A 25,739-nucleotide genomic window follows, 5' to 3' on the forward strand; every position below is an offset into this window, starting at 1 on the left:
TCTATTCTAAACTAGGAGGTTGAGAAAGATGGGGGAAGAAAGCCAAACCAAATGGATTATTTTAGCTTTGGGATCTTGTCTGCTTATACTATTGACTGATCTGCAGTTTAGGAGACCACATTTTCACAATTATGTTTCTTCATATGAAAACTATATTTAGCGGGCAACAACTATTTTTATGATGGGATAGGGGTACATAAACATGAATAAAATCTGTACACATTGAACAGCTTCATTCAAGATGGTAGGGGTATTTTTAGAGTGGCAATAATTGAAAAGAGGGCAAACTCTGCCTTAGAGAGGTAGGTGATAATAAAAAGGTGTTTATAACTATTTTGTATTATAAAATGGGCCTTAGAGGTAATAGGGAGAAGGATAGGTTGTTTTCAATCACCCAGAAAGGAAACATTAAAGTCGTGAAGGTAGAGAAAGAAAAAGGGAGGGAGGGGAAAGAATGGGGAAATAAGGAAGGAAGAGAGATTATTTTTTCTGAGCAACCAGTGTTTTTCAGGATGATACAGAGACAAAGAATTTTAAGTCCAGGCTTGGAATCAGCTACAAATCCTAAAGATGGGGTGTGTATGTGTACACCTTTGTGCATTTGTGTAGAGTGTATGTTCACAAGGGTGTGTATGTTGTTAAATTTCCAGATTGATCGTGGCACCTGGGTGTACAGTTATTTCCTCCAAAGCTATTTGCCACCTTCAGGAGTGAGTGAGAATTTCTTTTTTATAAAAGGAATATAGAGGCATGGAGCTGATACAGTATTTGTAACATTAAATTGACCTAACATGTTATTTGCATGAGTCACAATTGCTAAGTTTTGAGCAGTTTTGTAATTTGACATGTAGGAATGTATCCTATTTATTCTCATACTTTGTATTCATGCTTAGTATACTATAGACGACACCAGCTTTACTCTTTCTGTCATTTAAAGCAATATGATAAGGGCATTCACTAACTGGGTGCCCTACGTTTCTGGATGAGAAAATGTTCAATTTTGGGCCATGAGAAAACAAAACAAAAAAACAACTAACCAGCCTTCATTGTTTTTCCTTTGTTTCAAAACTATGGTTTTTAAAAAAGCAGTAATTAAATCAGACCTCACTAAAATTCAAAAACAGAAAAAAAAGAAATCCTTAGAGGAAACAACACATTACTATGCAGATATTATATTCAAAATGAATCACAACTTGTTCTAAAAATCTTTCAATATAAGGGAAGATTAAAGAATGAGAAACCACATTCAAAATTCATATTACAGTACTGGGCTAGAGAATTGAAATAATTTTAAGTTAAAAAACATAAATTCTTCTCTTTCAAAGGAAAGAAAAGCTGCCTAATAAATACACTTTGATAACATACTTTAAAAAAGTAAATAAAAATTCAATTAAAAAACCCACACAAATAAATGTATAAGATAGTTTCTGTATAATACACATAATTTCCAAAAAACAGATTTTTCTTTTTTGATCTTAGTTTATACCAAGATTTTGTAGAAAGTTAATATAAAATCAATATCCCACAACATATATTGATATTATTGTAAAATTATTTTGACATATACACTAATATAAAGGCATTTAAAAATCTCAAGGAAAATAAAAAAATCATATGTTCATATACTGTACCATAAACAACATAATCATTAAAGTGTAAAAAAAAGCAGTTCATCAAGCTGTCTATGGATAATAAAGTGGCTTACTGATCACAATATGGATAGGAATCACCATAGTTTGTTTTGAAAAGTTAATATTTATTGAAAAAATCCCACAATCGTATTTGAAAAATATAAAATTTTACAATTTAAGAGAGATACACTACAAAACTCTAATAAGAAATATAGAAACTGTACTTTTTAGGTTGTGGCAGACATATTTTCATTTCTCTTGGAAGCACTAATGAAATACAAGGAAGAGTGCTGTCACTCAAAGAGGACAAAGGAGTGGTTCTGAAGTTCAAAGCACATGATGATGACACACAGTAGAAACAAAAAATTGTGGCTCTTAAGCACCCATTGTTTCTTTATATTAGAAAATGACCACCATTTTCCCATCAAAACCCACAAAATTCAGTCATTCTTTACTCCTCAATTCCCTATTTCAGTCTAGGTAGTTCTCTTGGGGTTACAAATACAATAAAGATACATGTTTCCATCACCCCTTTGGTCTGTTTGCCTTCCCTCAAACAGTATTTCTTTTCTTTCTTCAAAACAGACTCTTCACAAGGGAGTCTTCAATGGGTTTTTCTTGATTCAAAATGGACTGGAAGATAAGATCACATAAAATGGCTTGTTTCCTAGTTCCCATGCTAGAGTAGGGGGAAAAAAAAGAAGAGAAAATAATACAAAATTCTCTCTTAAAAGCAACATTTCTTATTTTCACTGAAACAAAATAGAAGAAGAAAAAAAAGACTTCACCAGTACAATATTTCATTTCACGTACTTTACCTTGGCCAATTTTGTGTTGACATATCTTTGTGCACTTTCATTTAATTGGATTATTACAATTCCAACTGCTCTACGTTTTAGAAAACTTTCTCCTACATATCATATCCATGTATTATTTCATATTACCATTTAAGTATTACTCTCATATTATCATCTAAGCACAACAGAATTATCAATTATTAGGAACACAATTGAAAGTATCATTCCTATAATCTCAAACAAGAAAGCTTCTAGAAAACCTCTAAGATAGTTCCTGACAAATGGTTTGAAAAAAAAATCTTTTAGCAATATTTTTAACTTGTAATGGAGCTGGAGCTATCTTGGAAACCATTCCCTGAGTCTTGGCACTCTAATCTCTGCTATCCTCTGCTACCCTAAAGAAAAATCAAGAACTTAAAACTTAAGGAGCTCCAATTAATTAACCATTTAATTAAAATGTACAGCTGTGTTAGACATCTCTATGCCTGAGAAATCAGAGTGTCAAATGGTTAAATAGCCAATTAACATAATCAGAGATAATCAACAAGTTTATTACAAACAGTTTTAACCATATATTCAGAATATTTAATATTCAATACAATTAATAGATCTAAACATTTTCCATATATTTCTAATAGCTATTGACAGTTAATACTATTAAGTCAAAATCATATATATATATATATATATATATATATAAATGTTCCTGGTGAATCTTACTACTATATAAGTGAGTTTACAGATCAGGAACTCTGACACAACTTTATTATGGAAGTAATACCAAAAGCTGTGCAAGAAAAAAAAAGATGCTGATATTCTTTCCCAATTTTTCTACCACTCCTGCTCCACCCCAATCCTCCCATCTGCACTCCCATACCCAGTCGTTGCAGCAAAAGAACTATTTGATCCAATATCCAAGGAAATATATAAGAAGAAGAATACCTGTAAGATTTCTTTCCATAACTTGTCCCAGGAAAGGATCCTCAAGTGCTCTGCCCCATGCCATCCTCCACCACTTCTTCAACCATTAGAGATGCATCCTGAATGATGGTGGAGGGTTCAGAAGTTTATGGTAGATGTGTCATAAGAGACCAAGGGTCATACCCATGTCTTCACATAAAAAGAATGGGGCCTTTCAGGTCATCCAGAACACTACATCACACCTCTATGATTATATTCACATATTAATATTCTGATGAGTAATTTCTAGACTCAATCCAAAACAACATACCAGGCTATACCTCAGAAGCTTGAAGACATCATTCTTCTGGCTTTTTTTCTTTACCATTCACTATTTAAGTTCATAACTATGCTGACTCATTTCCATAAAAGATACTAGATACTATTCTTTACCAATAAACCAATACCTACAATTTAAAGATCCTCCCTTTAGGGTATTCTCTACCATCTGTCACAAAATATATATACACTAAAAGAATTATTAGACATCTCCACCCCTGTACTCTGGGTAAAAAAAGGCACATAGAAACATGTGAAAATAAACTTCTGTAAGGAGATACCTGCTAAAAGTTAGTTACAGAAACGTATATCTTAAAAAGAAAAACCACAAGCTCAAGACTGTATACATAAAGTTTCTAATTTAGGATAACCACAGCTAACTTCATGTTGCCTTCCTCCACTCCTCGCCAATATATTTTATTCTTTAATTTTTAAATAAAAACATTCCTTACCAAACAATATTATGGGTTTAAAAAGGAAAAATATTCTCAATTCTTTTCCTCAAAAGGGAACTTTTATTAATATTTCATGTCCTTTCTTCTTTCTTATGCACATCTGAACTTACACATAATTTCTGACCACATATACCATACTACACATTATGTTCCTAAAATCTGTTTCTTCACAATATAGAATATATAAATACATATATATTTATATTTAATGTATTTATATTATATAAAATGTTATATAATATATATATAATCAAGAGGCATGTTTTAATTTACTGTGCTCATAATGCTGACTGTGGGCTAGAACCCCCAAGACTATAAACATACAGAAAGCTTTACTTTAGAGGTAGAATATTAGTCATTTTTCTGTAGCTGGGACAAAATACCTGACATACGCAACTTAAAGGAGAATTTATTTTAGCTCACAGTTTCAGTCAGTTCATGGCTGGCTCATGTCAAGGCAGACACATGAAGATGAAAGGGCATGGCAGAAGAAAGTTGCTCACCTCATGGAGGCCAGAAGCAAAGCGCATGGAAGAGCCAGAGAATAACGGCCTGGAACAAGATACCATTCAAAAGCATATCCCAGTGGCTTACTTCCTCCAACCAGGCTCCACTTCCTAATAGCCCATTCAACTATGAACTCATCAATGGATTAATGCATTGATGAGATTAGAATACTCATGATCCAATCACTTCCTTAAGGGCTCATCACTGAATCTTGCTGCATTGGCAATTAAGCTCTCAGTACTTCAGTCTGTAGGGAACACTTTATATTTAAATCATAACAGAGGTTGTTAGTATATTAGACAGAGATAAAGACTCCTTTCCTTTCCCATTATGGACTCTTACTAGAATTCTCTGCTCTTCTACTCTTTCCAATTGCAACATACATAACAGAAACCTCCAGAATCATCATTTACAAAAGCCTAGATTCTATCCTCCAGACCAATACACCTGCTGACCATCATTTTGTACAAAGGAGGAAGGGAAAGTACCAGCTGCTACAGGAAATTTTCAAATTTATTATTCTGCTGATGATCCCACAGTCCTAATTCTTTAAGACTGTTAACAACAAAAATAGTTTCTTAAGGTCCTTTGTACCTCAACAATTTTTCACTTTTCAGTTGAAGTGTCTTTTGTTCTTTTCTATACTCCTCTCTTCTCACCAACTTTCTATCATCAAGAAATTCCCTCAAATTTGTAGCACTATTGTCATCTTTTCTTACTACTCAATTGTTAGAGGCTTTTTTTTTTGTAATACATGTTTAGTCCTTTCAAAAAGACAAGTGAAAGGTTGAAAGAGGTGTTCATTTGCCTTTTTAAACCAAACAACTCAAATTTTTTTCAGTCTGTATTTCTTCACAAACATCAAGAAGTGTAAAGTAGCCACTGCTACAACTCTATGCATAGAAATTATAAGCATAGTACAGTGTACTTTTACCTTCTCATTTATCATGCACTTGTTATAGCACAAGTTGACTAAATTAACTCAAATTTCCCAGGTGATATTTTTCTTTCATCTCTTTCAATTTATCAGAAATATTTTCTCTAAAATTATACTATTCTTAAAAATATTTTATTAATTCATTCTTTAGATTGATCCTTAAGTTTTGCTAATGGTTTAAGCTTGGGTTTGTTGTTTGCTTTAGTCTGTCAATGTTTAATAAATACCTTTATTGGTCCAGAATTCTTTATCTTAATTCATTTCATTTTGCTTAAGAACTTCCAAATAATATATTCACTTATTTAAAACTGTGTTAGTTCATAGTCATTTTGAAAGAATATGTATTTTGCCCTCATACTTGAAAAAGTTTTGTTGTACATAAAACTCTAGGTAATAATATACTACCTCAGAATGCCACAGAAATTTTTCCAGTGTCTCTTTATACAATGCTACCTAAAGAAAAAAATGTCAAGTGCAAGGACCTGAGTTCGATCCCCAGTAACAAAAAAAAAAAAAAGAAAAAGAAAAAAATGTCAGGGCCGGGGATTTAGCTCAGTGGTTCCACCACCTGCCTTGTAGGCACAAGGCCCGGAGTTCGATGCCCAGTACCAAAAAAGAAAGTCAATCTGCTTCATTTTTAGGATATGCCCTTTTTCTCTAGCTAGAAATTTGATCTTCTTTTGATCCTTGAAATTTAGAAATTTTACCAGTACTTGATTTTACCAGAAATTTGACTTCAGTATGTCTTATTTCAAGATTTTGTTTTTATCCCAGGAAATTTTTATTCTACCATTTTATTATCTACAGCTTCTACTATATGCACTGCTTTTTTTTTTTAACCTCTGGAATTCCTGATTCTTGATACTGGTCTCCTGAATCTAGTCTACAGGTCTCAAATTTTATAATATCCAATTCTTTGTATTATATTTTCTAAAAGAAATCTGACAGTTGAACTGCTGATACTGCTTTTAACTACCTCTTTTTCTTTTTAAAACATGCTGGGAAATCTAACCCAAGGCCTTGTACGTACTAACAAAGCACTAAACCACTGAGCTATATTCCAGCCCACCTCCATTTTTAAAAGAATTATTGTAAAATACTTTAGACACAGGGGCTGGGGATTTAGCTCAGTGGTTTAGCTAAATATATTCCACTACCTGTCTCACAAGCGCAACGTCCCGAATTCAGTCACCGGTACCCCACCCCCCCAAAAAAACTTTAGACATATAAAAGACTGTATTATTACTTATTTATTTAACTTTAGACACATTAAAGACTATTTTATTTATTTACTTACTTACTTACTTACTTGGGGGGGGGGGTTACCAGGGATCGAATTCGGGACGTTGTGCTTGTGAGACGGGTGGCGGCACCACTGAGCTAAATCCCCAGCACCTAAGATTATATTTTTAAAACATCTATGTACCCACCACCTTGCTTAAGGAAAAATGTTTATCTACATAACAGAAATGCTGCTTTTTCTCCGCAGTTTGGTGTTTATCATTCCATGGATATATATATATATACAAATATATACAATATATATAAAACTATGCATATACAGTATGCTTTGCATTTTAAGCCTCATATAAATATACTTTATATATTATTCAGTTTCTTATACCCAAGATTATAAGTATACTCATTAAATATGAGCATTGTAACTCACTGATTTATTATGACTCATAGTTTAAAGTCTACATGGTTATATCACAGTTTATTTTCCATTTATTAGGGCATAAGACAGCCCCCAATATTTTACTCTTACAAATAATATTGCTATAAATATCTCTATTCTTTTCATAATAATGTTTAAGTTTCTTTAAGGAAGTGGTTTTCAAACACTCATAACCCACCAATAAAAATCACATTAGTGGGCCAGGGTCACAAAAGCTTTTTTTAAAAAGAAAAAAAATGGCAAAAAAGCAAAGTGGTATGAGTAAAAGTGAAGGTGAATAAAGTAATAAGACACCAAGACAGATAAAAGTGTAATGCATGTACAAAAGATGTTTTATTTCCTGAAAATGTGATTTCAGTTTTGTCATGGTCTACACAGATCAACAAACAATGCTAAGATATACATATAGACAGAAAGATGCACAAGTACACACAAGAAAAATTTCTCCATTGAGAAAGTTGCACATTCAAACCTGATATGGTCAAGTTACTCTCAGAAATGGTTGTTTACGCTTCTGCTTATTGTTTCACATGTTCACCAACATAATGTAGTCAAGATTTTTATCAATATAATATTTGAAAACCTATTTTAAAACTGGTGTTGAATGATTTTGCTAGACACTCTTTCAAGGTTGACATTCAGTGATTTTGCTTAGTATGTGAAGATAATAGTTCTGCGATTTCTAACATGCATCCTTAGAAAGTTTGCTGTTATTCTAATTTCTACAGCTTGCTAGGTAATCTGGCTATTTACAGCTGCTTTTAAGTTCTCTTAGGTTTCAGTCTTATCCAGTTATTTTTCTTCCTTTGGATTGACCATCTTTTCAATCATATTCATATCTTTTAATTTTGGAAAATTCTTAGTCATTCTTTCTTTGGATATTGACTGTGAATCCCTTCATTTTACTTTTCTGGAAAGACATGCTTATTTTTCTGTGTCTGCACATTCTCTTCAGGTTTCTATCTGGTTTTTTCCATCTATCTTTAATTTCATTAATTCTACATCCAGCCAGGTTAATCTAATCCATTGTTTTCTTCAATTATTGTATTTTTAGTTTCCACAAGTTCTACTAGCTTGTTTTTCAGGTCTTCCCGATACTTCTTGACAATGTGTTGTTCCCTTCTGATGTCTTTAATTCTTTCTTTTAACTCTTTAAACATTTTATTCAAATACATTCTAAGCCTATATGTCAGCAAACATTCTGAGAGCAGCTTTGAAATCAATGCACTCTGGATTCTACCATCTTTTGGCCCCTTGGCAACAATATTCTTTTTTTTATTAAGTTTATTGGTACCTTTTTGATATACAATATGACACCCATCATTGGGAATTTGTACCTTTATATGATATATCTTGGTTCTTTTTTTAAATTCTTAATTTTTTTTTCATTATTTCTTTCTCAATACAAAGTCTTCTCAACTCTAGGAATTTTCAGTTTGCAATAACTTTCTATATGAATTAAGATTCCCATAGTGTGTTCTTATTCTACTATAAGTCCTCTTTTACACTAATAAAATTTTCCTCAAATATCCTGCACTTCTTCATTGTTTTCATTTTTTAAATCCAATTTATTTTCAGTATTGATTGCTAGTGTAGGTCACTGTTTTATTTTCCTCAAGTATCTCTCTCATCCCTGTCAAGCCCGTAGTAAACAGCTATGGGAAAGGGGAAGGCTCTGTGGAAAAGGTAGCAGACAGATTCTTCTTCAAGATTCACTGATCCTAGAGGCTACTAACTACCCTGATATTACTCACAGGGCCATTTCTCTCTCCTAGCTCTGTCATCACTAAGCTTCCAAATTATTAAGTAAGTCTATTTTCTACTCAGAAAATCAGGTATTTTTTCTGATGTGTTACAGGTTGTTCAGTAATAACAGTTTTAATAATCTAATGTCATCAGCTTTTTCATGTCTGTCTAGAAAGCCTAAATTTTTTCTGGTTTATTGATGTATCCTTTCCTGTTTTCCAGAGTTCCTATGAATTCTTTTCTTATTCCCCTATTTCTTTTCCCAATAGAATTTGGACTCAGCTTGGTATCATATTTGTAATGAATTTTTTTAAAGTGTCTTTTCTAACTATTTAAAGGTCTATTTCTAGTTTGCCTCCTACCAAAATATAAAAAAATGGGAAAAGACAGAGGAATTTTTTTTTATCATGGACAGTTTATTTTTTTAAAACACCCTTTATTATAGAGGTAATTGGCCACACTATCAAAAATTTGCAATCTATTCAGTTTCCCAGATAAGGTAAATTAAACATATTTGAGCAACAGTTGTAGCAATGAACCAGAAAACCCAGAGTAAGAATCTGAAAGTGTGAAAACTATACCAATTCCACCAACTGGTTTTCTTCTTCACCCAAGTCTAAATGGCAATAACACAAAAGAACAAAGTATACTTTTTCTGATATAATTTTCCACTCAAGAAAAGTTTTATATTTCTCTCTACTTATAGACATTCCACATAGACAGTGCATTCCAGAATGCATACTATTTAATTTGCTATCTCCATAATCACCCTCTTAAAAGGTTCCCCAGATATTCCCTCACCCCTTTGAAGTCATGTAAGAAAAAAACTGTGTACAACAATTTCCATCTGAAATTTACATCAGACCACAAATCAATGTTCATGTTTTGTTGCTGTTTATTTTGTGATACTGGAAATTGAACCCAGAGCCTTCACACTGCTTCACATTAAGCTACATCCTCAGACCTTTTTTTTGTTTTTGAGACAAGGAAGGTCTCACTAAATTGGCCAAACTGGCTCAAACTTGAGATCTTCCTGCTTCAGCTTCCCAGAGTGTTAGGATTACCAGAATGCACCACCACTGCTTTAATGGGAATACATAATAAAAATACAGGTGACATATTCAAGCCCTAATCTCAGTATTTGTAATGAAATGAAAGTTAATTATATCTTTATTGTTTCTACACCAAACTAGTTTTCAAACTTGTATCATTTCAATCCTTTCACCAAGAAGATATTTCAACCTAAGAACTTTTTAATATTCCACCCCACTAATCTTTTAGCAGAAATGATAGTCTAAAAAAGTAATACATTTATTGTGTGCATTCTCCGGTAAAAACACATACATATCTTAGTGCTCCAACTTGAGAAACAAGTTCATAGAGCACACCACTAAAATTTGCTAAATATAGTTTATGTTCAATATGTGGTTCATCCTACAAACTTAAAAAGTGACTAAAAAAAACTAAGCAAGTTGACTTTAAGAATGTTTTCAATAGAGCTGAAGCACAAATTTGAAACATAAGTAGGATTGCAAGGAAATATAAACAGATAACTATTGTTTTTTTAGATGGTATAAATTGGTATTCATTATACATCTTGGAAGGACAAAGCCTTGTTCCCCACAATGTTCAGCAATTACTGCCAATTTTATTATTCAAATTTACCTTTCAAATACTTGTTTCTGTTATAAATTCAAAACAAATTCATGGTATTATAAATTAAAACCCATAAAATAATCCAGACCATAAAATACCACACCTGACCAAAAATCAAATATAATTAGTAGTAAACACAGATCACATAAAGACATCAGCAACGCTTTGCAAAAACAAAAGGCAACAGTAATAGGGTAAGTTAAGAAGATGCAAAGGTCAGACAACTTGGGTTTAAGGCCTGTAAATACTTTTACATTTACTAAATAGAAAGAAATCTTTCTTAGTTCCAAAGGAATGTTCCCTTACCATTAACATTAGTTAATTCTTAGCTCTATGGTTTACTAACTTCTGGCCTTCATCAATCCACAAACAGAATAGCAACATTACTGATTTAAATTTAGAAATGAAATAGCTATTCCTTCAAGGTGGGTAAATACTTGAGCTAGTAATCAAAAAAAATGTGTCTCACTAGAATTAACAAATATTTAAAGGCCTATCAATACGAAATATTTTGTATTAGTTATATAATTCCATGAAAGGAACCTTTATCAATTACTGAAAAGAACTCTGTGGAAAAGTTTTTCAAATTTAAAAAAACTCATTTAAAAAAAAACTAATATCACAGTTAAGAAAACTTAAAGTTAAGAAATGTGAAGAAAAGAGAAATAAAAAGATAGGAAATATATGTAGAAAGTCACTGATTCTACTCTCAATTAAAATATTTGCTAAGATATGAAGAAAAAAGAAATGAACCAAATAGGAAATACAGGTACAAAGTCAATGAACCTACTCAGAATTCCAATATTTACGAAAATAAAATTTTACTTACTGTAGGGTTTTATACAAAACTTATTATGAAGTAAATTAACATCATCACTTCTATTTTGGATAAGATAGCCACTTTAACAAATGGTACTCAGAAAACTGAATATCCATGTGCAGAAGATTGAAACTAGATCCCTTTCACCTTGTGCAATAATCAATTCAAAACTGATAAAAAAAACCTAGGTATATATATAAGTCCCAAAACTTTGAAACTGCTAAAAGAAAACATAAGGTCAATATTTGATACCATAGGCACAGGTAAAGACTTCCTGAATAGGACTCCAGTAGCACAGGAAAAAATATCAAAAAGCAACAAGTAGGACTATATTGAATTTAAAAGCTTCTGCACAACAAATGGCATAAGTGACAGAGAAAGAGGCAATCTACAGAATAGAAGAAAATATGTGCTAGTTACTCTTCTGATAGAGAATATCTAGAATAAAAAAGCACACACCCCCAAAAAAAAACAAAAAAGCCAATCACTAAATGGGCAGAAATCAAATCAAAACTACCCTGAGATTTCAATTCACACCTGTCAGAATGGCTACCGTCAAGAATACAAAAAGAAAGAAAGAAAGAGAGAGAGAGAGAGAGAGAGAGAGAGAGAGAGAGAGAGAGAGAGAAAGAGAGAGAGAGAGAGAGAAAGAAAGAAAGAAAGAAAGAAAGAAAGAAAGAAAGAAAGAAAGAAAGAAAGAAAGAAAGAAAGCAAGCAAGCAAGCAAGCAAGCAAGCAAGCAAGCAAGCAAGCTAGCAAGGATGCGGGAAAAAGGAACTCTTGTCATTGTTGGTACCAATGTAAATTAGTATAGCCTTTATGGAAAAAAGTATGGACATTCCTCATAAAGCTAAAAATAGAGCTGCTATTTGATCCAACTATACCCAAAGTAATTAAAGTCAGCATATTATAGGGACACCTGCATTCCCATGTTTACTGAGGTACAATTCACAATAATTGAGATATAAAATCAGCCGAGGTGCCCATCAACAAATGCATGGATAGAGAAAAGGTGACATATACACACATACACACTATGGAGTATTGTTTACTATAAAGAAGAACAAACTTATGCCATCTGCTGAAAAACAGACATTATCATGTTAAGCAAAATAAGCCAGACTCAGAAAGACAAGTATTGCATGTTCTCCCTAATATGTGGGATCTAAGAAAACACGAAAGTAAAAGGGAGACTGTGGACAAGAGTACAAGAATAAGGGGAAGAGGAAAGGGAATGAAAGGAAGGGTAATGGAAGGATAGACATGATCAAAATATATACAATGAACCCCAATATTGAATAAAATTAAAAAGTACTTGTAAAATATATTTTAAAAATTAAAAGAACAAGTGCCATGAAGAAACATTTGATTAAATTATATGCAACCCTCTTAGAATAGTGGCTGACCCATGGTAAATGCTCAACAAATGGTAGTTGTTCTTGTTATAGTAAGAAATAAATAAATAGCTAATGAACATATTAAATAAGTTCAGTCTCACTTGTGATTTAAAAAATAGCAAAACAGAATAGCAAAAAGGTGAGAAGATCAAAAATTTGAGCCTCACCTAGACCACTTAGTGACCCTGTCTCAAAATAGAAATTTTAAAAAGGGTGGGGATGTAGCTTAGTGCAAAGACCCCGAGTTCAATCTCTAGTACTGCCAAAAGAAAAATGGAGCTGAAAAAATTCAATATTGGTGTTGAAAAATATCCACTTATATATGCCACAAGCAGGAATATAATGTTGGTTCGACATTTTTAAAGTGAAAACTGAAAAGTCTGTCAATATAAAATAAGTGTATCCTTTGGCCTAGCAATTCCATGGCTAGAAATTATTTTTATGTGTAAAACACATATAAGAATACAAAAAAATACAAGGACATTCTGTAAATATTAAACTATACTAGCAAAAACAAGAATAAAGTCAATATGCTCATCTCTAAGTGATTAAATAAAATCACAATATTTCCACATAATGATAGAATTATGAAGGCATTAAAAATAAAAAAGGTACATAGAATTTCCTATGGAAAGATCTCCATGATAGATTACAAAGCAGCAAAAGGATACAGAAAAATGAAGCATATTAAAGCACAATTCTATATGTATTTTTAAAAGGAAGGAGGAGTTTATGTACATATTTATATAAGTTTCAGCATGGAAGACAGACTTATTTTTTATTTTATGCTTTTCTGACTCTCCTGCAAATATCGTATTTACTAATTTTTTGAAAAGATATAGTCTCAGACAAGAATACTCAACATCGTAATGATATCACCCCTAACCTGAAAAGATTAGTTAATGGAATATAAATAGAGCTCTATGAATATTCTACAAATAGAATAGAATCATGTAAAGTCAGCCTGGGAAAGTATATCAAAATAGCCATGAAACTTTAAAACAGATGGATAAGAATGGATTTGTCAAACAAATTATCAAAATATATAAAGAAATCTTAGTCATTATAACAGTGGCATACTGACACAAGAACTGGCAAGTCTTGTCAGATCATAAAAGAAACAATGAAATAGAATAAAGAATCCAGAAACAAATACTTGCATACATGCAATTTAAGTATATGACTAAAAGAACATTTAAATCAGTGAAAAACTGGGGAAAAAAATCTAAGATCACCTACTTCCTAACACACAAAAGAAATTTCATATAGAAAACAAACTTAAAGCAAAAATATATTAGTCATTTGAAGAAATTTATAGTTTCTTTTTATAAATATTGAAAGTGAAGAATATCTTTAGATCTGAAATGCAAAAGACATTTTTAAAAAACACATGACTAAAATTTTTAAGTTTTAATAATCTGATAATAAGAGCAATAAGTATTATAAAAGCTGGCACTCAGATCACTTACAAACACGCAGTTTGTAACTAGTAATTTATTTAATTTATTTAATACTCATAATAATCTCTTGAGGTATATCAATGCTAACTTTGTTTCATCAATGAAGATACTAAAGTATAGTACATAGTTAAGAAACATTCACAAAACAGCCTGGCTGTCTGATTCGAGTTCATACTCTTAAGCAGTACACATGGTTCAACAGCAAACTTACAGTGTTCAACAACAGGCTTAGAAATTCTGCAACAATTACAAAGTAAGTTTGTGGAAGAAGAAGCTATAATTTTAACTCTCAATTTTTATACTTTTTGAATGCTTTACAATGACTATGATATAGTGTATTCCTTTGTTCCATAAAAAACAACTTAAATACATAAGGATAATGTATCCATAGTAACTATCTGTCAGTGGTTTCCAAAACCTTTGTATCATAGCACACAATCTCTAATGCCTACAAGAAAAACCTGATTTATGATTCAGGTTTATTGTTTGGTCAGGTGTTTTGTTTTGCTTTGTTTTACAGTACTGGGATTGAACCAGGGCCTTCACACTAAGCTATATATTCCCAGCACTTTACTGAAAAAATTTTCTTTTGAGACAGGCCTGAGTCATTACCCACACTGAGTTCAAACTTGCCAATTTCCTGATTCAGTCTCCCAAAGTGCTAGCATTACAGGCATGTGCTACCATTTGGTCATTAGTTTTAATATACATTTTTTAAAATAACTTTAAATTAGAAGGATAAACTTGAGTCACTTACAGGAAAATGGATGAAACTTGAGACCATAATGCTAAGTGAAATAAATCAGACAAACAAGCTTAAATATCAGTTTCTCTTATTAGAAACCCCAAAATATAAATAAAGAGCAAAATAAAAGATAGATAATAGGAATTAGGGAGATAGATCTTTCTCAAATGGGAAGGGGATCAAGAGATGGATGGAGGAGGGAGAGAGGAGGAAAGGAGATGAAAAGATGGAAAGGTATTATGTACGTACACCATATCCACACAAGGAATGTAGTCATTATGTCCTGCAAACACGTAGTAACAAAAAAAAATACAAAAACTGATTACAAAAAGCATTTAAAGGAGAGTTAAATTTTATTTATTTGTAAGTGATTAAAACTCATTCTAAGGACTAATTACAGAGCCTTAAGTTGCTAATGTTATTGATAAAATTCAGAAGTAACTGCTTTTAAACAATTTCTCACTGTCAAAGTAATAGAATCCAATCCATAGGCACACTCAGACATTATATACTTATGTTATAGTAAAAAGCTGTTCATACACCACGTTAGAAATAATGCCAGAGGAATCTAAGAAGATCTCCTTTACATAGAGAGATGCATAAAATATTTAGAAATATGTTACAAACCTATTTAGGAAAAAAAGACATGTTTTTATCACATTGTCTCAATTAATCTGAAAAATTTTAATTTATCAAGTCATGGAATTTCAAAAACATAGTCAAACAGACTTTAAAATCTCAGAATGGAGCTGTGAGCAACTTATGTTTGGCCAAAACTAAATTAGGAGTGATGTTATATTGAAAATAGTCTGGAAAACTGAGATGCAAATCTTTGATAACCTGATGTCTATATTCGGGTATGTGGAAGAAAATAAGAAAAAGAGGTACCTATTCCTACTTCTCTTCCTAAAAGATGGCTGTTCTTCATCTGTTTAATTATTCCCCAAAGGTATACCAACAATCTTAGTAATGATCATTTGAACTACTTAACTCACTTATTAAAGTATTGATAATTCCAAAAAGTCTGGCCACAAGTACTGTCAATAATAACACAAAGAAGAACGGAGGAAAGGAGGGAAAGAGGATGGAAAGGTAAGCCATTTCCATAAAACTTTATTATTATTATTTAAAATAAAATTCACAGTGGCCCTTTCACCTACTAAATCCTCAGAGAACCAACAAATATAAACTAAAAACTGCTTCCAGAAAAATCAGGCTGCAATACTCAGCAAGTGAAAGGTAAAAGTACTACTCCTTTGCTCCACCCCCCTACTGTGCCAAGCAGCATTTCAAAAAATGGTTTGGCATAGAGCATTTAATCATTTAATTTTAGAAAGAGAACACTGATTTTCTGTTAGTTACCTATATTTCATTATGGGAAAAAGCTCACAGGTGTTTTAATCACCAACAGAAAGTATTGATTAATTACATTGTTGAGGATCAGAAAAGGAAAGACAGCTGAATTACAAAATTAAAGTTTTTCAAAATAAGAGCCTCAGTAATCAGACACATTAAAAAACATCTTATTCAACCTACACCCAGTGTATGAAATGCATTTGCTATATCTGAATGTCTCTTGTACAGCTTCTCAGAATACATTTTTCTAATGACAGAAAATCCACTACCAAAGTTGACTTCCCATCAGAAGAAATTAGTGTCTTAAGAAACTTTTTCTTATATTGTTTTAAAATCATACTTCTATAACTTTGAGCAAATGTTCCAAAATGTTTGTTTCAGATCTTAAAAGTACCTGGTCACCAATCTTACTCCCATATCATCTTTTTCCAAATTAAAGATGCTTACAAACTAAAATGCAATTATTTTTAAAACATCAAATAAACAGTATGTTTTTCATTAAATGAGGCATTGCAGGAGAAACAAAAAGCTCCAAATATTAAGATACAAAAATCCAAATTTTAAAATAAATTCAACATACTATACATTTTCAATTCTAAAATGCCCATTTTTTTTTAACATTCTAACATCTTGAAACCAGCAGGTGCCTTATTATAATTAAGACATTTAAGGTGGTAGTAACACAGTTTTCTTTGCTTATGTAAGAATTTAGTCCTCATTTAAAGGGATATAATTGGACAACTACAACCTCTCAACATTTCAGGCAACAATCTAATGAACATTTGAAGAAAGAATATGAATCCTAGTAAATGGCTGAAAACTTGTCATTAACACCATCTGGCAAGATAAGAAAATGTCAGCATTAAATCTTGTAGAATAGGTATCAGAAGAAAATCCTAGGTGAGTGGAAAGTACATTTTAAGTAGCACTATATTACTAACTCTCCTAAATGCACAGAAAAGATATTTTGCGGGAAAACACTGTCAACAACTCTGGGTAGGTAAAAAAAAAAATGATTCAGAGGAGTTAGACTCTGCATGCCAAGACATTTAAGGAATATCTTAACCAATTTATTCACTTGTACTTTTAATGGATAAAGATGTGATAAATGAATAAATCTAAGAGTTTCTACTTTATTGAAAGTGCTACAGTTCCAATTTTTACATTTATTGAAAGAAAGCACTGTGAAGTTTAATTAGTAACCTTTATTTTTCCTTCCTCCTCAATGGAACATAAAATAGTAAGTGTTTTCTTAAAGCTGACTCAATAAAATATGGTAATGCACCTGAAGTGGTAAAACTTACTAGCTATTCACCAAAACCAGCTTCTAGTTTCATCCTCTTCCTGAGCATATCACTACATTATAATTTTTAGCCTCTTCCAACAATTAAATATAGCCATACAATTGAGATCTAGTCTAAGACATGTAAGTGAAAGTCACATGCACCACTTTTAGGACTAACTCATAATTATCATAGCTAGAACTGTTCAACTATCCTTAGAGACAGAGACCTTGCTCCAACTTAATCCTTTCTCTTTTCCCAAAAGGTCCTCCAGGGCAACCTTCAAAACAACAGGTGAAAGAAGGCATGTGTTCTGTCTCTGAACAACTATGTGAAGCAGAATGCCCCCTACCCCAGCAACTATACCTTCTTATTCTCCTACCACACCACTCCACTGACACCAATATAAACAACACTGGACTATCATATCAACAACAAATAAACTTGTATTGGCTTAAGCCACTGAATTTGAGGGTTTGTTAGTATGCTCCTGCTAAATAAACTAATAATTAAGGATTTGGGGTTTTTAATTAAGTTTCTTGGTACATTTTAGATATATATAATGGTCACAATGATCATAGAGAATTTGTACATGTACATGATATATCTTTTTTCTTTTTTTTCCATTCCCCTACCCTCCCTTCAACCTCTCATTACCTTCCTTATTTATAAATGCTTTGTTTCTATTTTTCCTTCTTTTCTCATTTTTTCCTTTTCCCTTCCTTCCTTTCCTTCTCACCACCCCCTCCCATGCCCTTTCCCATTTGAACGTTTTCTTCCTATTTCCCAATATCTAGTATACATTTTGGCCCTTATTTACACTTTCAGTTTCTCACACTAGAGAAACTATATGATATTTACACATGTGTGTCTGATTTATTTCACTTAAGAGTATGGTCTCAAGGTGCATCCATGTAGTCAGAAATGTGTGAAGTTTATCCTTCTTTATGGCTGAGTTGTATTAAAAAAACACATCTCCTTTATCCATTCATCAGTTGACGGGCATGTGGGCTGTTACCAAGATTTAGCTATTACAAATTGTGCTGCTATTAATACAAGTGTACATATATTGCTGTGGGATGATGCTTTTAATTCATTTGGAAAGATACCAAGAAGGGGACTAGCTGAGTCAAATGGAACTTCTAATCCTAGATTTTTGAGGAATCTCCACAAGGATTCCCACAGTGGTTGCACCAGTCTACACTCCCATCAACAGTGGAGAAGGGTTCCTTTTTCTCCATGGCCCAGCCAGCATTAGTTATTGGTTGATTTCTTGATAACAGCCATTCTTTCTGGAATGAGATGGAAATTCAGCATTGTTTTAATTTGCATCTCTCGAATGACCAATTCTAGATAACAAGGGCAAGGAAGGGAGCATCATATTCCTTGACTTGAAATTATACTACAAAGCTACTGTGATGAAAACAGTGTGGTATTGGCAAAAAATCAATGGACAAATTAGAAGGTTGCAGAAACAACTTCAAACACACTCAACCACCTTATCTTCGACAAAGGGGCCAAACAATTTCACTGGAAGAAAGATAGCCTCTTTAATAAATGGTGTTGGGAAAACTGGCTTTTCGCATGCCAAACACTAAAACTAGACCCATGTCTTTCATCATACACTAAACTAAAATCAAAATGGATCAAAGATCTAAATATTAAAACAGAAACACTAAATCTGCTGGAAGAGAGAATAGGTAGAACTCTTGAAGACATAGGTGTAGGCAGACTTTATGAACAAAACCAGATTGCACAAGAAATATTACAAGGAACAACTGGGATCTCATCTTACTAAAATGCTTTTGCACAGCAAAAGAAATCACCAACAGAGTGAAGAGACAACCCACTCTTCACTTTTTGCCAGCTGTCCCTCAGATAAAGGACTAATATCTAGAGTATATAAAGAACTCAAAAAAATCATACCCCCCCCAAATTTAAAGACCTAATCCAAAAATGGGCATCTGAAATGAATACACATTTCTCAGATGAAGAAGTACAAACAGCAAATAAATATATGAAAAATGTTCAACATCGCTGGTCATTTGAGAAATGCAAATTAAAACAGTTGGTTTTAATATTAATTATTATAAAGTTCAAGTAAAATGTAAGACCAGCTCCAAGATCTCATTTCCACACAGAAACATCAAAATAACAATAACAAACAAGTAGAAACTATCTGAATCAACTTTGTTGGAATATTGGAAAACTGTCAAGTAGAAAAGTTTTATAGCATTTTTACCTAACCTTGCCCATCCCTTCACCAGCCCAGCAATAGTCTTGGTTTTGAACTGGCTTTGGTTTTAAAATGGTAGCCCCTGGGGCTGGGGATTTAGCTCAGTGGCACTGGACCTGCCTCACAAGTGCAAGGTCCTGAGTTTGATCCCTGGTACAAAAAAAAAAAAAGTAAGGTAGTATCCTGGTTTGCAGCCTCTTCTCAAAATTCAAAGAAACCAAATCAGACTGTGGCTACAAATTATTGTACATGTGTGTTCTAACCTGTGTAGGGGTACCTAAAGGACTGAGAAAGGCATTCATCTCCATTTAGATTAAAACAAAACTCAGGTGGAGAAAAACAGGTGTTGCTTACAAAAGCTGAAAGACAACTAGAAATTCACAGATGCATGAGGCCATAGATTAGGAGTCGATGTACAAAAGATCATGGAAGGCCCTGAGGAGAGGATGGGGTAAGACTCTTTGGGAGAGAAAGGTGATTAAAAATCAGTTGTGTTTAAAAAGTATCTGTAGCCCAGGCAATGTACATGCTCAGAAAAAATCTGAGATTTTAGGCTTACACCTCAGTATAATCCTTATATACAAAGGATGCCTACCTAAGTGTAAAGCAGCATCTTACGCAGAGCTAACCGAAAAGATTGGGAGAATTCCTGAGGAAATCTCTGTAAAGACATGAGCTGAACCTGAGTTAAATGAGTAGCTTTCAATAATCAAACACAACAAGGACTAGTCTTTGCAAAAATAGTGTAGAAAAGTCTTAAGACAAAGGGACTACCTACAGCCTTCAACAATCAATCAAAAATAAACAGGAAATTCTAGAGAAGGGGGAAATCTGATTCCCAGGGTTAGCAAATTATATAAAATGTTGACTATTCAAGAAAAAAATGACAAAGCATAAAATAAAAGAAAAAGATGCCCACTCAAAGGAACAAAATAAATTGACAAAAGTAAACAAACCCTAAAAGACTTGAGGAACACTATCATGCAGTCTAACATATACACTTACAGGAGCATAAGAAGGGGAAGAACAAGTCAGAAAGATTACTTGAAGAAATAATGGATAAAAACTCCCAAATTTGAAGAAGGACATGAATTTACAAATCCAAAGGCTCAACTCTAAGTGGAATAAATTCAGAAATTCACATTGAGATGCATTATAACCAACTTGGAGCAGCAAAAGAGAACCAACTCATTACTTACATGGGCTCTTCAAAAAGATAAACTGAATTCTTATCAGAAACTACTTAAGAGGCCAGAAAGGAGTAGGGTAATATATTTAAAAGGCTACAGGAGGTGGAGGAGGAAGGAATCCACCAAGATCTCTATATACTTCAAACTGTCCTTCCAATGTAAGGAAGAAATATAAGGAATGCTACTGGGAATCCTTCAGGTTGAAATGAAAGCGTGTTAAAGAGTAACTTGAAGTCATTTGAAGAAATAAAGATCTCCAATAAAAATACATAAGCAGGAAATATAAAAGCCAGTATTACTATAATGTTGGTTTATAACTCTACTTTTTATTTTCTACAGATTTGAAAAGACAAATACATAAAAACTAATTAGACATCTATGCTACTGGGCATGCAATATATAAATATACAATTTGATACACTTTGTAAAAACTTTGCCAAGTTGGAGATACTATAAATTTTTATATGTAACTGAAATAGGTTTTAATTCAGTTACATTATAATTTATAACTACAAAGATCATACTTATTTTGTTATAGGTAATCTCCATGGTAACCAAAAATAATATCCACAGACTATACCCAAAAAGAAATAAGAAAATCAAAACTTATTACTATAATAAAATCAACTAAACACAAAAAAGACAGAAAAAAACCAAATGAGAAACAAAAAAAGCTTTAAAAAATACAGAAAACAAATGGAAAAATAGCAGAGGTAAGTCTTCCCTAATTAGTAGTTCCTTTAAATGTAAATAGTTAAACTTGCCAATAAAAGGCCCGAGATTGGCAGAATGGATTTCTTACAGGAAAAGTATGATCCAACTATATAATATCTAAGAGATTTTAGATCTAAAAATAGAAGAAAGTTGAGCCAGGCATGGTAGCACACGCCTGTAATCCCAGCACTTGGGAGGCAGAGAAGCAGGAGGATTGCCAGGAGTTGAAGGCCAGCCTGAACTACGTAGCGAGACCCTCTCTCAGAAACAAAAAAAAAAAAGACAGAAGAAAGTTGAAAGCAATAGGATAGAAAAAGATATTGAATGCAAATATAGCAAAGACCAGGGGTGACTGTACAAATATCAGATAAAAGAAATTTTATGTAAAAATCTGTCAGTACCTAAAAGACATTAGATATTGATAGGTCAGTTCATCAAAAGATGTAACAATTATTAATATATATGCACCAAACACAGAGCCCCAACATATGGGAAGTGAGCACTGACAAATTAAAAAGAATGGTTTTATAATGACAGAATATTCTAGATTCAAAAATGAACACCCAGACAGATCAATAAGGAAAAAGAGAAACTGAACCCTATATACCAGTTGGACCTAACAGACATACACAGAACACTCTACTCAAAGTGATCTACAGATTCAATGTGATCCATCAAGAAAAACCAATCCTAAAATGTTCATGGAATTTAAAGGAATGACAAATAGTCATACATTCAAAGTTGGAGGCCTCACACTTCCTGACTGCAAAACCTACTACAAAGCTACACAAAACAGAGTGATCCTGGCATTAGGGTAGATTTATTGATCAATGGACTATATTTTTAAATGATTTTCAACAAGGGTGCCAAAGTCATCCAATACTCTTGAACAGTCTTTCAACAAAAGGTACTGAAAAACTGGATATCCACATGAACCTTACTTTACACCATATAAAAAACTATCACGAATGGACTCTGATCAGATAATCCTGCACAATCCAATTGATATAAACACTATATGAAAAGAACACACTTTATGAAAGTACATAATCAAGAAACCTGTCCCAGAATAAGGAGTCAAGGGAGAATTCACAGAAAATTAGAAGGCTTTCAAGCTCAACTGAAAGACAATAAAAATTAAAAAGGCAAATTGAGTGGAGAGAAAAATTCCAAATAAAGGGCTAAGAGTGGGAGGGAGCACAGTTCAGTCATAAAACAGAAAGAAAGGTAGTGTGGCTATCTGTGAGGACCAAGAAAGGGAGTAGTAAATATGACAAGTTAGGATTTTATTCTTCAGTCTTTTCATTCCTAAAATGAAAAATGTTTATAATATAAATTCTAATTGTACATCCTGGTAGGTAATGGAAGCTTCAAAAATAATTTTTTAAAGAATAAGACTTATTCTATTGTTCTTGCCACTTTCTGAAGCAGTTCTGGAAGTCCTCTTTCATGACTATCTTTAGTTGAACTCTACTGGCTGCTTCAATGTCCTGAGTCGATTTAAAGTGTGTATATTTGATAGTTCTTTTCACTTTGGGGAAGAGTCAGAAGTTGCATAGTACCAGATCCAATGAATAAGGTGAATGAAGACACACTGTAAGGTTTTTATGAGCCTTCCTTTCTGTTGGATGGCATTTGGCAACAGCATTCAGTATATTTTTGATCATACCTCATAGAGATAGTCATCAAAAGACTTCCAGAACTGCTTGGGAAAGTGGCAAAAATGATAGGGTGTCTTCAAAGAGAGGGGGCATAGTTTGAGGGAGATTAATGTCAATGTATCTTTTACTGTAATAAATTTTTATTTAAACAGAATTTAAACATTTTTAAGCATTTTCGGATTAGATCTTGCACATATGTGTGAGAAAAAGGAAGAAGGAAAAGGGTGGGGGAGAGTGAAAGAGACAGAGAAAAAGAGACTGAAAATAATAGTCAAAAATTAAAAAGAACTCTGGCCACCTTTGGAGGATATCAGGGAATCAACTTAATCTGAAAACTGGTAAATAACAGAAATCTAACATTTATCTACCTTTTCTGTATTGTAGTGTACAATAAGAAAAGAGATGACAAGAGAATAATGCTCTTTATAGAAGAAATAAAACTACTATATGAATAAGAAATGATAAAATTCAAATAACACTATTTTGTAGCCCTAATAAAATAACGGATCTAAGCAATAATCATCAATGGCTGCTGTTAAGTAACAAAGCTGTTAGGGAACTTTGTAATGAATAGCTCACACTGACAATATTAGAACCAAGTAATGAATATTATCACCATAGAAAAATACTCAGATATTATGTGCTTTGTGATATAATGCAATAAAATACACAATCACCTATAAAGTATTCTCTCAAAAAAAATGAAACTAATCTGAGTAGGACTCTGGATTTAACTACCAACTCATAAGAAAAAGAGAGGATATAATCAAAATACAGTATGCAAACTGAAACCCAGTATTTTGTAAAATCAATAGGTACTACTAAGTAAAAGTAAATTAAAATTTTTAAATCATCAAAAAAAGCAATATGAGGGATCCATGTGATAATGGAATTGTTCTAAATGTTGATTATATCGATGTCAATATCTTGGTTATAATACACTATAGTTTTCTAAGATTTTAGTATTTAGGAAAAATGGGTAAAGAACATACTGGCGCTCTCTCTGAGTATTATTTTGACAACTACATGTTAATCTATAATTATCCCAAATAAAAATTTTAATTTATAAAAAGGAAGAAAAGAAATAGGTGACAGAGGAACATGTTAAAGGACACCAGTGTACAATCAGCAAAAACCAAAATGTAAAATATTCTGCAAGACAAACAGCCTACTGTATTTAACAAATAAATTATAAGAGGAGAAATAAAGGACAGAAACAACTAACTATAGATTTAAAGTGACCTTATAAACCCATTGATTAAATATGTGGACCTTGTTTAGATCATGAGTCAAGCAAATCAACTATATATAAAAAACCTTTATGTGGCAAGAGGAAAAATGTGAAAACTAATTGGATAGTTAAATATACTGTAGTAATTAAACTAATTACTAATTAGTTAATTACACTGTACTAATGAATTACTAATTGTGTATATGATAATAGTACTGTGCTTATATGAAGACAAAAATGTCTCCCTCTTTTAAAGATACATATATAGACACATACATGTTCATAGATAAAACTTACATGAGGCACATGATCTGTTTCACAATAGTCTGAGGAAGAGGCAGGGAGTGCCAGTATAAATGCCATGTAACATAAAACTGGCCACATAATAAGTGTTGAAACTAGGCGATGAATGCACAAAGGTTTATTATACTATTCTATTTTTATATATACATTTTAAATGCCCATGATCCAAGGTGGGAGGAATTATCCCTTGTAGACTACTAACCTCTGAAGCATTCTTATTTAACATAATGACTGAGCCCATCTCCACATCAGGTGCTAGAGAAACAGTGTAACAGGAAGTATTTTAAAATTCCTACAACACAGCAACAGACAGAGGAAATACAATTATTTCACATACTTCCAGAGATTTACTAATAACTGACAAATATGAGTATAAGCAATAAGCATATGATATATTTAATGAGGTATTAGGGGAATAATTGCCTTCCTTTTTTTTTTCGTACCAGGGATCCAACTCAGGATCTTGCGCTTGCAAGGCAGACATGGCACCACTGAGCTAAAACCCCAGCTACCTTGCATTTTTTAAATTTTCTGATCTACAGATTTCCAATATTAGCCAAGTCAAAAGTCAAAGTAAAAAAATATTATCTACTTGCTTTCTCCTTTCCACACAAACATTGATTTTTATGTTGTTCAGCAATTTTTGGTTTTAGTCTGCTTTAGAATGATGTACAATAAAAATTGTTACAAAAATATAT

The 25,739-nt window shown here is 32.5% G+C and overlaps 1 protein-coding gene and 1 long non-coding RNA gene across 12 annotated transcripts in view; both read right to left on the reverse strand.

Annotated features, from left to right (window-relative positions):
• The window catches only part of Macrod2 (mono-ADP ribosylhydrolase 2), a 2,157,923-nt gene that overhangs the window by 2,123,281 nt on the left and 8,903 nt on the right, over positions 1-25,739 (reverse strand). The window lies entirely within an intron of this gene.
• On the reverse strand, positions 1,536-3,468 carry LOC147824638 (uncharacterized). Its single transcript, XR_015442064.1, has 2 exons — positions 3,371-3,468; positions 1,536-2,310 (listed from the first exon to the last, which is right to left on the reverse strand). It is a non-coding gene; the product is annotated as an uncharacterized LOC147824638 (long non-coding RNA).

Source organism: Heterocephalus glaber, unplaced genomic scaffold (assembly GCF_053883595.1).
Source record: "Heterocephalus glaber isolate CG9 unplaced genomic scaffold, H.glaber_assembly_v1.0 deba00001532, whole genome shotgun sequence".
NCBI classification, from domain to species: Eukaryota; Metazoa; Chordata; class Mammalia; order Rodentia; family Bathyergidae; genus Heterocephalus; species Heterocephalus glaber.